The 15,316-nt window shown below is 37.7% G+C and overlaps 1 protein-coding gene across 3 annotated transcripts in view; it reads left to right on the top strand.

Annotated features, from left to right (window-relative positions):
* The window catches only part of LNX2 (ligand of numb-protein X 2), a 75,353-nt gene that overhangs the window by 5,645 nt on the left and 54,392 nt on the right, over positions 1–15,316 (top strand). Inside the window, exons 1-2 of one of the 3 annotated variants that reach the window (XM_055097172.2) lie at positions 7,282–7,515; positions 8,735–8,776. The exons of 1 other annotated variant lie outside the window; for it this stretch is intronic. The gene's annotated coding sequence lies outside the window, so the exon portion shown is untranslated. Of the gene's footprint in view, positions 1–7,281; positions 7,516–8,734; positions 8,777–15,316 lie in introns of those variants that run through there. One more of the 3 variants, XM_034936490.3, reaches the window with a different exon arrangement.

Below are 15,316 nucleotides of genomic sequence, written 5' to 3'. Positions count from 1 at the left end.
GGTAAGCTGATCACCAATGGCCAATGATTTAACCAACCATACCTATGTTATGAAGTCTTCATAAAAGGCCCAAGAGGACAGGGTTCAGAGAGCTTCTGGACAGCTGATCACATGGAGGTTCCTGGAGGGTAACACGCCCCAGGGAGGGCATGGACGCTCCGCACCCCTTCCCCGTACCTCGCCCTGTGCATCTCTTCATCTATATCCTTTGTAATATCTTTTATAATAAACTGGTAAACCTAAGTAAGTGTATCCCTGAGTTCTGTGAGCTGCTCTAGCAAGTTAATTGAACCCAAAGAGGGGTTATGGGAACCCCAAATTGAGGCCAGTCAGTTAGAATTTTCTGAGGCCTGCACTTGCGACTGGTGTCTGGCGGAGAGGGGAGCGGTCTTGGAGACTGAGCCCTCAGCTTTGGGATCTGAGGTTATCTCCAGGTCAGAATTGAATTGAACTAGAGGACACCCAGCTGGTGTCCACTGCTTTGTGTATTGGGGTGTGGGGGGGAACCCACATTTGGACATAGAAGTATTCCGTGTTGATGACTGTTGTGTTGAATAAGAGAATAGAAAAAAACACTCCTGAGTGTGTTTTTATTTCCTCTCAGTTTCCAAGGCTCTGTTGTCTATTACTTTGTTTTATAGATAAAAGTAAGGTAAGTCTGGGAAATATTTATACCTGCCACCCCCTTCCCCGTTGGGATTTCGGCTGCTAATCTTAAAGACTTAATCGTTTATGAGAACCCTTATCATTTAGACCAATAAATAATTACTGAACCCATAAATTGGAGACCTTTACTTAAATCTTATTTCAGTTTTGTGACTTTTTCTTCTTTAGCTGCCCAATGGGTTCTTCCTGCCTACTGCCCAGATAGAGCCAATTTATCAAGGCAGGGGAATTGCAATAGAGAAAGAGTTTTTACACACATAGATCTTGCTGAACAGAAGACTGGAATTTTATTATTACCCAGATCAGCCTACCTGAGCATTTGGGGGCTATTTTCAAAGGTAGTCTGGGGGAAGGGGTGGGAGTGGCTAGGCAATGGGTGCTTGCTGCTGATTGGTTGGGGGCACAATCATAGGGGTGTGGGAAATGGTACTCCTATGCTCTGAGTGGCTTCTGGGTGAGGCCACAGGAGTGGTCAGTGGGTCCAACCAAAAAACCTGAACAGATATCTCAAAAGGCCAATCTTAGTTTCTCCAGTAGTGATGTTATCTGAGGGAGTAATTGGGCAAGTTGCATATCCTGTGACCTCTGGAATAGTGGCTGGCAATTGTTTATGTCTATACCTTAGCTGAATTCAGGTTCCTCTGTTGCCTAGCTTCGTGGTCCCTCATTAGCTTTACAAAGGTGGTTGAATTTTGGGGAAGAGCTGTTACCATTTAAACTATAAACTAAATTTCTCCCAAAATTAGCTTGGTTTAAGCCCAGGAATAATTAAGGGCAGCTTGAAAGCTAAAGGCAAGAAGAGAATTGGCTAAGATCTCCCCACTGCTATGTTTTCACTGATATAATTTTTGCAAAGGCAGTTTTACTTCTATCTGATTTTTAACATTTGAACTTTGACTTTCAGTTTAGTTGTATTTAACAAGTACCTAAGAAGTGCTGGGCTTGGGTGGCACACAAAAGATTGTCTCTGCCCTTGTAGTATTTAAAATCTTAAAAGACATTCATTCGAGTAGTTAATCATTTGCAGCCGGGTGACCTTTGCTTCGCCTGTATTTTTATTTTTTTATTTTTATTTTTTTGAGACTGCGTCTCGCTCTGTCACCCAGGCTGGAGTGCAGTGGCGCAATCTCGGCTCACGGCAACCTCTACCTCCCAGGTTCAAGTGATTCTCCTGCCTCAGCCTCCCCAATAGCTGGGATTACAAGCACCTGCCACCACACCCAGATAATTTTTGTATTTTTAGTAGAGATGGTGTTTCATCATGTTGGCCTGGTGTCGAACTCCTTACCTCAGGTGATTTGCATGTCTTGGCCTCCCAGAGTGCTGGGATTACAGGCATGAGCCACCACGCCCGGCCTGCTTCCACTGTGTCTGAACATTCATTTGGCATCTTGTCGTTTCCCTAAATTTTCCATGTTAGAAATCTTAAAACTTACATATCCTGTAGTTGGACCTCCGTCTCTTCTCGTATCTTTGCAGCTCTCTCAATACCCACACTTTCTATTAGAGTGCCCCCTCCCCCTCACAGCAACAGTGTGCCAGTCCTTCTGTTCCACCTCACCCTCCCCTCCCTGCTGCAGGGACACCTTTTGGCCTTGCAGAGCGTCTCTATCCAGTTTGGAAGCCCATGGTTAAACACCTGGAATATGCTTCCCACTGGCACCTTTGCCTCCCTTGGACTTGTCTTTTGTGTTGTACCTGCCAGATAACGCCCCTGTTCAGATTAACTCTGCTTCTGTCTCCACATTGCTTTGGTATCACCAATTAAATGGCTGGTCCTCAATGCAGGGAAATGTCCCTCAACCCCCTACCCCCATACCCTTCAGTCAATTTGTAAACGTTTGTTTAGCTCCTACTGAGTGCTCTGACACTGAGCCAAGTATGCTGTGGTATCCTCATGGAGTTTACAATCTAGAGGCGATTCAAGATAATATTCTGCATATATTGGGTTAAATAAAATATTAAAAATAATTCGACCAGGCATGGTGGCTCACTTTGGGTGGCCAAGGCAGCAGAATCACTCGAGCTTAGGATTTTGAGCCTAGCCTGGGCAACATGGCGAAACCTGTCTCTATAAAAAATTAGCTGGGTGTGGTGTCATATGCCTGTGACCCCAGCTACTGGGGAGGCTAAGGTGGGAGGATCACCTGAGCCCAGGAGGTTGAGGCTGCAGTGAGCTGTGATTGTGCCACTGCACTCCAGCCTGGGCAACAAGAGTGAGACTCTGTCTCAAAATGATAATAATTCATTCACTTGTTTCTTTTCATTTTTTAAACATAGCTACTGGTACGTTTGAAATGACACATGTGGCTCAAGTGATCTTTCTGTTGGATGATGCTGGCATAGGGTGTTTGGGTTATGAGAAGGGAAACTGCCCTAGTCTCTGCAAAGTGGGGTATCACTGAAGACTTCCTGAAGAAGTTGTCCTTAAACAGATATCTGGCTGAGTAGGTGTTACACAGGTAAACCCTCAGAGGAGGCAGTCAGAGGTGGATGGCACTTTGAGGGAGGGGGAGGAGGTGGATGAGAGAGAGCTGGGACCATGGCAGGGGCTGAGGCCAGGGAGGTAGGCCATGGCCTGATCATATGGGTCTTGTTAGCCCCAATGAGGGTTTTGTTCTTCATCACTCGTGATTTATTCCAAAACCTCATCATTACAAACCCTTTTATCCAACTCCACCTCTTCTATATAGTCTGCAGATAATCTGGTTATTTCATGGAGGAAATGAGATGATCTGCTGTGATTTCTCTAGGACTTTTCTGTCTCTCCCTTTCCGAACTTTACCTACTTAAGTCTCAGATCTGTTTTTCCAAATGTGCCTGTTATCTCTTCAAGTCTCCTTCAGGAGCAGCTTTATCAATTAACTCCCTTCTTTTCTATGTTTAATCTCTTTCTCCCTGCTTTCTTTTTCACACCAGCCTATAAATATGCTCCAATCTTTAACCTTGTAAAACAAACACAGTTCCATTGACCCCACATTCTTCTCTAATTATTGTTCTTAAAGCATAACATTTTTTAAATTCCATATTTTAAAACAGTGTGTTCAAAATATATGTCATCAATATGAAATTGTAAATGTGATTTGACATTCTTTTTTCCCATATTAAGTACTGAAATCTAGTGAAATGATTTGCACTTAGACAGTATATCTCAGTTTGGATGCTGAATTTTCAGTGGTTGAAGTAAAATAAATTCTACCAAAATTATGAATATTTAACAGAATAATATTTCACATTGCTTCAGCTTTTTATTGTGGCAACCACATAAAATTTACTATCGTAACCATTTTTAAGTGTACACTGTTAAATATATTCACATTACAGTGCAACGGATCTCCAAAACTTTTTCATCTTATGAAACTGAAGCTCTGTACCCATTAAACAACTTCCCATTTCCTCCTCTCCCCAGTCCCTGGTAACCACTCTTCTACTTTTTAGAATTTGAGTACTTTAGATACCGCATGTAAATGAAATCATACAATATATGTCTTTTTTTGTGTGACTTGCTTATTTCACTTAGGATGATGACCTCAAGGTTCATCCATGTTGTAGCATGTGACAGAATTTCCTTCCTTTGTAAAGCTGAATAATATTCCATTGTATACATATACCACATTTTGTTTATCTGTCGGTAGACATTTGGGTTCCTTCTACCTCTTGGCTATTGCTCATAGTGCTGCCATAAGCATGAGTGTGCAGATGTCTCTTTGAGACCCTGCTTTGAATTCTTTTGGATGTATACCCAGAAGTGGGATTATTAGATCATATGGTAGTCGAACTTTTTGAGGAACCTCCATACGGTTTTTCATTGCGGTTGCACTTGTTTTACAATCTCACTGTCAGTGCAGAAGGATTCCAGTTTCTCTACATGCTCTATGTTCTCACCAACACTTGTTCTTTTCTGTTTTAATAGTAGCCATATTAATGGGTATGAGGTGATATCTCGTGGTTTTGATTTGCATTTTCCTGGGATTAGTGATGCTGAACTTCTTATGTGCTTGTTGGCCATTTCTGTATCGTTTTTGGAGAAATGTCTGTTCACATCCTTGGCCTGTTTTTTTTGTTCTTATTGTTGAGATGTAGGAGTACCTCACATATTCTGGATATTAACCCCTTATCAGATACGATTTGCAAATATTTTCTCCTTTTCATTCTGTTGATGTGTCCTTTGATGTGCAAAAGTTTTTAATTTTAATGTAGTCCCATTTGTCTATTTTTGCCTGTGCTTTTAGTGTCATATCCAAGAAATCCTTGCCAAATCCAGTGTCATGAAGCATTTCCAGTATGTTTTCTTCTAGGAGTTTTATAGTTTCAAGTTTTACATTTAGGTTTTTAGTCCATTTTGAGGCAATTTTTGAATATGGTGTAAGATAAGGGTCCAAACAAAATATTTTGAGCATATTGCTGAGACCCTGCTTATAACAAAGAGAGGGAAAGGTCTGAAATACATGGAATAGTTTTAAATTGGGAGAATTGATGTCGCTTATTGGGCTAGAATACAGTTTTCAGCTGCTTCATAGTATATTCTAGTGTGAATTTCTCTGTTGTTTTTATTTCTTATAGTTGCAAGATACCAATTTGGAAACAGTCGATAGTCTGGGTTTAGCTGAAGCTGAAATATAAAATTGGTAGGGAGAGGCCAGGTATCACAGTGCATGTGGTTGTATCCTGTGCCTCTGCTACTAAATATGTCAAGCATTTGATCGGTAGTAGCAGTGCATGACCTTTTAAGACCACTATGCGAAGGCTATTTAATGGATTTCAAGTGTCCATAGCAATTAGTTCCCACATGAAATATTTATTAATCTCATGGATTTCTCAGTTTTAGGCTTTGTGCTTTTATTATAGATGAGATGTATTAATTGATACTTCAATAGACTAATTTTAGATTTTGCTAAAAATAGACATAATTCTATTTTGGGACACTGACCTATTCTTTTTCCGGTATATGTAGTACATTTATTAGCACATTTGAATTTCTTTTCTGTTTTTAATGGAGTATGATAACATTAAGAAACCATTCAGGATTTATTTTGAGAGTCTGGATTTTTTTCAATGGTATAGTACCTATTTTTTGAAAGGATTAAAAACTTTTAATGAATCCCTTTTGCAGAATGTAGAAGGATGGTAAAATCTTGAGTACTGTTTTAAACGTCAGTCAACTTTCAACTAATTTATGTTGTATTAACTTTTTTCCTATAAAATGATTACCTGTAACACAGTTGCTCTGCATGATTTTAGTCTTTCTAAATGTGATAGTGACTATATTTTCTCTTTCTACAGTTTGGGTTCACCTGAAAGTTGGTGCTGGAGGAAAGCAAACCATTATGTAGTTCTTAAGTTGTTTATTTATAATATAACTTTCTTTGTCTTCAAAAAGAATCACTCTGGGCCAGGCGCAGTGGCTCACGCCTGTAAACCCAGCACGTTGGGAAGCCAAAGCAGGCAGATCACCTGAGGTCAGGAGTTCGAGACCAGCCTGGCCAACATATAATGAAACTCTGTCTCTACTAGAAAATACAAAAATTAGGTGGCCATGGTGATGCACGCCTGTAGTTCCAGCTACTTGGGAAGCTGAGGCAGGAGAACTGCTTGAATCTGGGAGGCGGAGATTGCAGTGAGCCAAGATCATGCCACTCTACTCCAGCCTGGGCAACAGAGCGAGACTCCATCTCTTAAAAAAAAAAAAAATCACTGTTGGTTATTTGAACCTTTTGAAAAGAAAATGATTCTGTTAATGAAAAACAGGCCAGGCGCAGTGGCTTATGCCTGTAATCCCAGAACTTTGGGAGGCTGAGGCAGGTGAATTACATGAGGCCAGGAGTTCAAGACAAGCCTGGTCAAAATGGCAAAACCCCGTCACAAAAATTAGCTGGGCATGGTGGTACACATCTATAGTCCCAGCTACTCTGGAGGCTGAGGCAAGAGAATCGCTTGAACCTGGGAGGCAGAGGTTGCAGTGAGCCAAGATCGTACCACTGCACTCCAGCCTGGGTGACAGAGCAAGACTTTGGCCCCCCACCAAAACAAAACAAAACAAAAAACTCAAAGAAATTGCTCTCTAAGTACACTAGGATTTATGGAAGGATATCTTTCTAGACAATAAAGCTTAATATTCTTAAAAATAATATTTTAAATTTAATTTAAAATTTAGCAATATCTCAATTTTAAAGAATGTTTTTCTGTTTGGTTACTCTTGGGGATTAAGCAGCACGTCTGTTTGATTTACCTTGTTGTATACATTATAAACTACATGAAGATATAAGGGATACATGTTGATTTTCTTTTTTAAAATCGCAGTGTATATTTTTTAAATTAATACATGCTTAATGTAGAAAATGCAGGAAATCATAAACTATGCAAAGAGAATAAACATTACTAATCCCACCAGTTATAATTCTTTTAAAATAATATTTTCCAACAAATATTTGAATGCCTATTCTGTGCTGTGTACCATTCTAGATATTTGGGATAGAAAAGTGAATTATAGAAGTTCTTGTTCTCAGAAATCTAGTCTAGATTATAATTTCAGTATGATTACTCTATTTTGATAACATATTTAGATGACAAAAGCATAGAGTTGTGACAAGGCAAAATAAAAATTTATTAGAAGTTACGAGTAAAGAATAGTTTCAAGCAAACATAAATTTTAGCCTTTTCATGACTACAGGTCCTAAGATAACTGAATACATATATGTCTTCTTTTCCCACTGGGTGTTTATTGAATGCCTGTTATGTGCCTGGCACTGTTCTACATGGTGAGACTATAGCAATGAGCAAGACAGGTGGGATCTCTGTTCTCATGGAGTTTACATGCTGTGGGGCAGGAAGAGAAACAACAGCAAATAGGTAAGCAATTAATGGAGAGGATAATGATGGATGCTAGGAGGAAAATTAGATGATGTGATTAAATCTCAATGGTCTGTTATGCTGGTTACTAGAATCTACAGCTGGTCTCCAGGTTTCCTTTTAGCTATTTGTCTCTTCACCACGGAAATTTAACTAATAATGCCCAAAGGAATCAAATGGTGTCATCTTTGCTTCCTGCCCTTTTGTACCCTCTCCTGGAGGTTTCCCAGTCAGTGAAATGGTTAAATAGTGAAAACTGGAAATAATTAAGAATCAAAACAAGGCATATAGAAAATTATTTCTCAGATAATTTGGACTTTCAGGAAGCTAGGAGTTTGTTGAGTTTTTACAAACTTGAGTTTGTACCTGTCAGTATTTCAACAGTGCTTTATGTTTGTATGTTCTCAATTAAGAAAAACAAAACCCTACCAGTTATTAGGAGTCTGAAAAAGAGTAAATAATTCTATCACTCTTTGTGGAATTTGCAGTTTTATTTTGAAGTTTTTCACGCCTTGTTTAAAAACTGTCATCTGTGTTACCTTATAAAGAACTCTTGGTTTGTAACCGAGCTTATTAGACAGTCTTTAAAATTGGTGTGTAAGACTTTAGTGCCCTGCTTTCTTTGGTACATAAGAACTTGGAGTGTGACCCATGACTCATCAGTTGACGTTGTGGTGCGTTTTTAGAAACCAGGAATGCCATAGTAGATTTCCCTTAAGCAGCAGTAGAGGAAGTAAATACAAGAAAACACAAATTTGTCTATTTCTGTGCTGGTGTGATTACAGCTGAATGTTAAATTGATTCTTAGAAATGTATTATAACACTGGACATTTCAATAAGCTTGAATAGAATATGTGTAAACAATGTGTCTTGCAAAAAGATTCTTAAATGTAGCAATAATTTACATTTCTCCCATTTTTATGATAGGAAATAACTTTGCAGATAAATGTGATAATTAATATTTAGATTTGTGTTTTACTTATTTACTTTTGAAACAGAAATGAAGCAGTAAAGAAAAAACATTGTCTTGGGCATGCAACTTCATTTTTAGTGCTCCATAAAATTGTTCTTATTTTTGATGTGAAGATCTTGTTTCTGTACTTTGCTTTTTAATCATGTATATAAGAACCAATCTTGACTGCTTTCTAATTTCTGCTTTATTTCTTTTTGTGCATGCTCCCTTGCTCCTGCCATAAATATACTTCCATACACATGAAAGTGTATGTGTTCAGATGGATACTTCATGAAAAACAAGCCTGAGGTGAGCTCTTCACCCCAGCTACCTGGTTCACCTAGAGTTGACTGCTGTTAGTTTTTTTGTATATCCTTCCAGGCATATTTTGTGTGTATAAACTCATGTGTCTGTCTATATATTAATACATAGATATTTTAAAACTCATACTGTTCTGTACCTTGATTTAAAATAGTGCAAAATTTGTTTTACTTTGCTAATTTTTTTGAAATTTAACTTGATCACCTTTCGTTTGCTGATCCCACCTTAATTAATGTAACCTTAAGGAAAACAGAGGTCTTCTTTGTTGGATATAATTGTGAACAAAATGATTATTTGAGCCTTTTTTTTTTGAGCTTTTCTCTTTTTTTTTTTTTTCGCTATAAATCATGACCTTGTTACTTAATCCTTTTTCAAGGGAATGCTGAACACAATAAAAATTAATCTGGGCATCTTCATGATAACTTAAAATAGGATATTTACTAGGTGGCCTTGGTCTAGCAAATATAGCACAACCATGAAATAAAACATATTTGGTACACTAATTCTGCTAAAAAGCTTGATTATTAGGGAATTTTGTAGTACAAGTTGTGCTTAATTAAAAATTATTTGTTTAACACATCTGTTTGCTAATTGGAAATGTCTTTGTGCATTTTACAGTGTTCATCAAGTCTGCAGATTGTCCCTTTACAGTTTTAATATTTGTAGTGGACACTCTTAGAATAGCTTTCATTTTGAGGATTGTCAGGTGCATCCATTTTGTTTTTCTGAAAAGGGGTGTGGGAGAGGTGGTCTTTTCCTTGAGTTCAATTAGAATATGATGTTAGATCTAGAGGGGAAAAAAAGGTAAATTGTTTTCAGTAATTTATGAGTATTGCCATAGAAAGTTTTAATATTTTCAGTGTTACATTGCTTTTCTTTCTGTGGTGAAATATAAGTGGACAGAATTGTGCAACTGCCAATATTAATCATTGTAATAACTGCCATTTGCGTGACTGCTCTGTGGCTTATCTCTGAGCTAGGAACTTTAAGTTTCATTCAGTAGTTAATTGTCATAGTAACCCTGTAAGGTCGATATTTTTCATTTAAGGACTGGAGCTCAGAAAGTTTCAGAGGTAATGTACAATTTGGACAAGATAATATGGTTACCTATGATTGGAAACCAGACTTCTTTGATCTAAAAGCTGTCTTACTCTTTACTGTACTAGGGTTATATGAAAAGTTAAAGTTTTGATAGAATCATAATTGTTTTCTTTCTTCTTGCTGAAAAGGACTTTAAAGATCATTTTAGTTTATGCCACATAGCTGGCCAATTAAGAGATAGGTTCTAAGAGTAAATGGCCACAGTCATGTTCTTGGACTCATAATGAGATGATTTTCAATAGAAACTCAGTGGAATTGTTTTGTTTTAATGCAGTTGAATGATTTTGTAGAAACCCTGGTTTCAGTTTTAAAGGGAAAAGCCTGTTGCTTGCATTATCTATCTCTGTCCACCTGTCTGTCAGCCTGTCTGCCATTCATCTCTCTATTAAACCTAGAGAAAGGAATAGTTACATTCTTTATATACTGCTTCAACTTCTTCGTTGTTTAATTTTGGTTAGTAGTCTTCAAGCTTACGTAGTGAAATATTTGGAAGGGTAAGGGGGTTAAAGAGTAATTGGTTCTTTGTTGCAGAGACTGGACCCGGAAAAAGCATATAATTACCCTGACTTTTGTAATGGGCTATCAGCAAGAACTCTAATTTTATCAAACCCTTCTTGTAATACTTATCTAGTGAGATATTTACCTACATGGTTCTGTGTATTCATTTTGTATGTTGTTTTCTTCAGAAAAGGTCTGTTTTTCCCCCATTAAAATTCAGTAGGTCAGCACCAAAAGGCAGGGCAAAAAAAAAAAAAAAAATTAAATAGAAATAACTTAATAATAATACAATTCCATAGGAAATGGCAATTTAGGAGCAAGCATAAGAAAAGGGGTTGCAACAAAAAAAGACTAACATCTTTGTTTCAACCCTTTGAGCCATAGATCTTTCTTTCTTTTTTAATTTGTGGAATAGTAGAATTTTTTACTTTTTATATTATAAAATAATTAAATGGTAGAACATTTGGTAATAGATATTCATAGGAAATCTGGAAAAACAGGTAAGAGTAAGAAAAAAAGTGTGTAATCTCTTCTACCATATATATATTATATCTCCATGGTTTGCTCTTGCTCCCATTTCTAGTTGTTGGGCACTCTTCTAATCTGCAGTGAAACTTATGGTGGATTAAATTTGTGATGCTCTTTGGAGTGTCAAAGGACTTCCATTAACTCCCTCCTTATTCTTATTCTTTACCCTCTGTTTCTTTGATCACCCATAGTGTGCTCGATAGCTGAGGAGCCATTTGCACGGAGTGCACTGCTGACTCTGCCCATTGTGTGGATCTGCTGGCCATGCCTGCTCTCCTCATCTGAGAGGGTACCATAGCATAGCATGGAAAGAGTGTGGTTCATTTTATACTGTGATTTTTGAGAAGGAGTCTCGCTCTGTTGCCCAGGCTGGAGTGCAGTGGCGCAGTCTCGGCTCACTGCAAGCTCCGCCTCCCGGGTTCACGCCATTCTCCTGCCTCAGCCTCCTGAGTACCTGGGAGCCCGCCACCACGCCCGGTTAGTTTTTTGTATTTTTAGTAGAGATGGGGTTTCACCGTGTTAGCCAGGATGGTCTTGATCTCCTGACCTTGTAATCCACTGGCCTCGGCCTCCCAGCATGCTGGGATTACAGGTGTGAGCCACCGTGCCCGGCCTTCTTTTTTTTTTTTTTTTTTTGAAGGAAGGAAAACATTTCAGAAAAACAGCAAAACAAATTGGTGCATTGCAGAGTGGTATGAATAAGATAGGCGTGTGTTAAAATGGTAGTTGGACATCTCCTTTTTGGTGGAATACATAATAGTCATTTTTTCACCAATTTGAAGTTTGTCATTGTAAGCTACAATGACATTAAGGAGTCAGGAAGCATTTCTTAAAATTTTGTGCCCCATTGTTGACATTTGTGTAGAAGAAAAGTCAACAGTAACTATGTAGGGATTGGCTGCCCCTTGACAGGTAAGAGACTGCATAAAAAATGGGATCTGACCATGAAACTGTTTATCTATTCAGGCACCGCTAGTGGCTTCCCTAAGTGGCTATTGTTACTATTTCTTTGTCATCAGTAGATGTCTGTTTACTGATGTGGACTGTCACCTGCTGAGTTCTATAATGGCATCGATTATGTAAGCATACTGTATTGAAAAATATCATAATATATCCAAGAGTGATTTGCTTGTTTCTGGGACAGTTGTGCTGCTTTTACAAGCTAATTCAGAATGTGCGATTGTACCAAGGTGTGTTTTTGTTTTTATTTTAAGGAATGGCATCAGATGCCATTCTTGGTCCCCCCAGAACTTAATTAGAGGACATAGTTCCAAGATGGAGTTATGTTAGAAAAGGTGACTAAATATTTTAGTATAGCAAATGAGAATTAGATTTTAAAGAGAGACATTGACAGTGTTCTTTTTTAACAAATATCTTTCAATTTATATTATTGATCTAAATTGTAGGTTAAGTGAGCCATAAATTGTTGGTATTATTAAGTAGTAAGAGATAAACAGAAAGAAAAGTTAGTATTTTGATACCAGTTTCCTAAGCAACAGTGCTAATATTTGACAGCATAATTATTTCATGAGGCACTGAATGAAAGTATAGTTTAAATCATGTGACTTCTTGAAAGTAGAAAAAAGTTTAAAGTTATATATAAAATTTATAATATTGTAATTTCTCTTAATGTTGCCCTATATCTTATGTACCTCAATTATTTTTGTGCTGTATCTTACAAATAGATTTAACTCAAAAGTAATTAAAATATTAATTGATCACACATAACACAATGGCTAAAATTAAAAAGACAGCATCAAATGTTGACAAAGAATATGGAGCAACCAAAGCTTATACATTCTTGTTAGGGAAGTCAAATGGTACAACCACTTTGGGAAAGGTATGGTGGTTACTTATAAAACTAAGCATCTATCTTCCCTGGGACTCAACCCTTCTACTCTTAGGTATTTACCCAAGAGAAATGAAAACATAGGTTCATAGAAGTTCTTGTTGATAATCACCAAAAACTGGAAACAGCCCAGTTGTCCATCAATAAGGGACACAATACAGTGATATACTGCCAAGCAATGCAAAGAAACAGACTACTGATATATACCACAGCATAGGTAAATCTCAAAAACATGCTGAGTAAGAGAAGCTGTATGCAAAAGAGTACATACTCTATGTTCCCATTTAGGTGATACTCTAGAATAGTCAAAACTAATCTATGATGGAAAGAATATCAGACTAGCGGTTGCCTCTAGAGATAATTGGGGTTGAGATTGGCTGGGAAGGGCATAAAAAAACCTGGAGTAATGATTCTGTTCTCTATCTTAATAGGGATTTGCCTTCCATAGTTGTATGCATTTATCAAAAGCTTAATTAATGTAGACTTAAGATTTGCACATTTTACTTGCTATGGTGGTACATGCCTGTAATCCCAGCTACTTGGGAGGCTGAGGTAGGATGATTGCTTGAGTGCTGGGCAACATGGCGAAATGCAGTCTTAAAAAAAAAGTTTTGCACATTTTTTTTTGTATTTAAATTCCACCTCAAAAGCTAAATGTAAACAAATAGGAACTTCAGTTGATATGCATACTGTCATATTTAGGAGTGTACTGACTTCTGCATTTACTTTGAAGATCATGAAGTTGATAAAACAGGGAAGGATGAGGAGATATGTGACAAAGCATATATAGTTAAATCTTAATGGTAGACTTGTAAAGAACAAGTGTTTACCCTGAAAATGTTGAACTTTTCAGTATGTTTGAAAATGTTCATAGTAAATTGTTGGGAAGGTCAGGTGCAATGGTTCAACACGCCTGTAATCCTAGCTACTCTGGAAGCTGAAGTGGGAGGATCGCTTGAGCCCAGGAGTTCAAGACTACAGTGAGCTGTGATTATGGCACTACACTCCACCCTAGATGACAGAACTGAGACCCTGTCTCTAAAAATAAAAATTTTAAAAAATTTTTGGGAAAATATTAATAATGGAACTTTTCATTGTCTGTTCATGCATGATATATTATTTTAGAAACTTTATTTTCTTCCTCTTTGCTCCAGTGATATTTATGAGCTTATGGCTGAGAATTTTTGAGAACTTAACTATACTGTTAATTACACCAAATCATAGCCTTATTTGAGGAGTTAGAATTTAGAGAAGTATCATTCTAGTTTATTAATGCAGTTGTCTTTCTTTGGGGCTGTCATCAGTTTTCTCAGCAATGTCTGCAGATAGGGTGTTATAAATCATGTGGCTTCTGTGGAATTGCATCACATATTGCTTATATAATGTCTTTCTTATTTTTTCTTTAATGATGGGGAAGAGGGAGGGAACAGTAAAAATATCTTAATTTCAGGTACTGCTGAATGTGGACTTTGGAATTAGATGGACCGGAGTTTGAATCCCATTCCAATCACTGATAGCCTAGTTGTTTTTAATCCCTTGGATCCCCGTTTTCCTCATCTATAAAATGGTAATGGTGATGGTAACTACTTCATAGGGTTTGTTGGAAAGATTAAATGAAATACTGCTTGTAAAGCAATCAGTATAATGTCCAGCATGTAGTAATAGTGAATAAATTGAGCTATGAAGGAATAAATCACTGGAAATGGACTTTATAAGACTCTTCCGGGTTGTTTGAGTATCAAGTGAAGCAGTCAAGTAATATGGTTAAAGGAAGATAGGCCATACATCAGGCTTATCAGTGTTAAGCCACTTTAGTCTTTGTGATTCTGGGGAAGTTGACTTGATGCCTTGTTACAGAAGTGACCCAGGTCTGGCCCATTAAAGCATCACATGTCCCTGGCTACTGTGATTGGTTCAGCATAGGTACATGACCAAGCCAGCCATTAGAAATAGGAAGATGTAATTCTGGGGCATTTGTTGGCAGTATTGTGGAAGCAGAACAAGGGGTCTGACACTATGCCCCTAAAACTGCTGGGAACTAGCTGCCACATGAAGCCTGAGGATGAACCCAATCTAGAGGAAGCAGAGTTGGGAGAAAGCCCCGAGTCAGTAACACCTATCTTATTTTTCACTTAAGCCACTTTCAGTCAGGTTTTCCATCATTTGCAGCTGAAAGAATTCTACACACAGTTGCTCACCCAGTATCTTATATATTAATGTTTCTTACAGATTTCTTTACTTACTGAGTAATTCTACGGTTATGTTTCTGTACCATATATATTTTGCATGTATAGTGGCTAATCTACTGGTTAGATTTTATGTTCTTTGAGGAAACGACTTACTCCTGATATGCATGCTTTTCGTCCCCATTGGAATATCTGTACCCATGTTGTCCAGTTCAAGACACTAGCCTTTTGTTGGCATTGGGTTTGAAATGTGGCTAGTCCCAACTGAAATGTGATGTAAGTATAAAATGTACACTGTTTTTGAAATGTAAAATTTCAAAAACCTAATATGACAAAAGAATGTGAAATTTCTCGATCATTTTGTGT

The sequence above is a fragment of the Pan paniscus genome, chromosome 14, assembly GCF_029289425.2.
Source record: "Pan paniscus chromosome 14, NHGRI_mPanPan1-v2.0_pri, whole genome shotgun sequence".
Lineage (NCBI taxonomy): Eukaryota > Metazoa > Chordata > Mammalia > Primates > Hominidae > Pan > Pan paniscus.
Note: the sequence above shows the minus strand (reverse complement) of the source record. Positions and strands in the feature narration are given on the sequence as shown.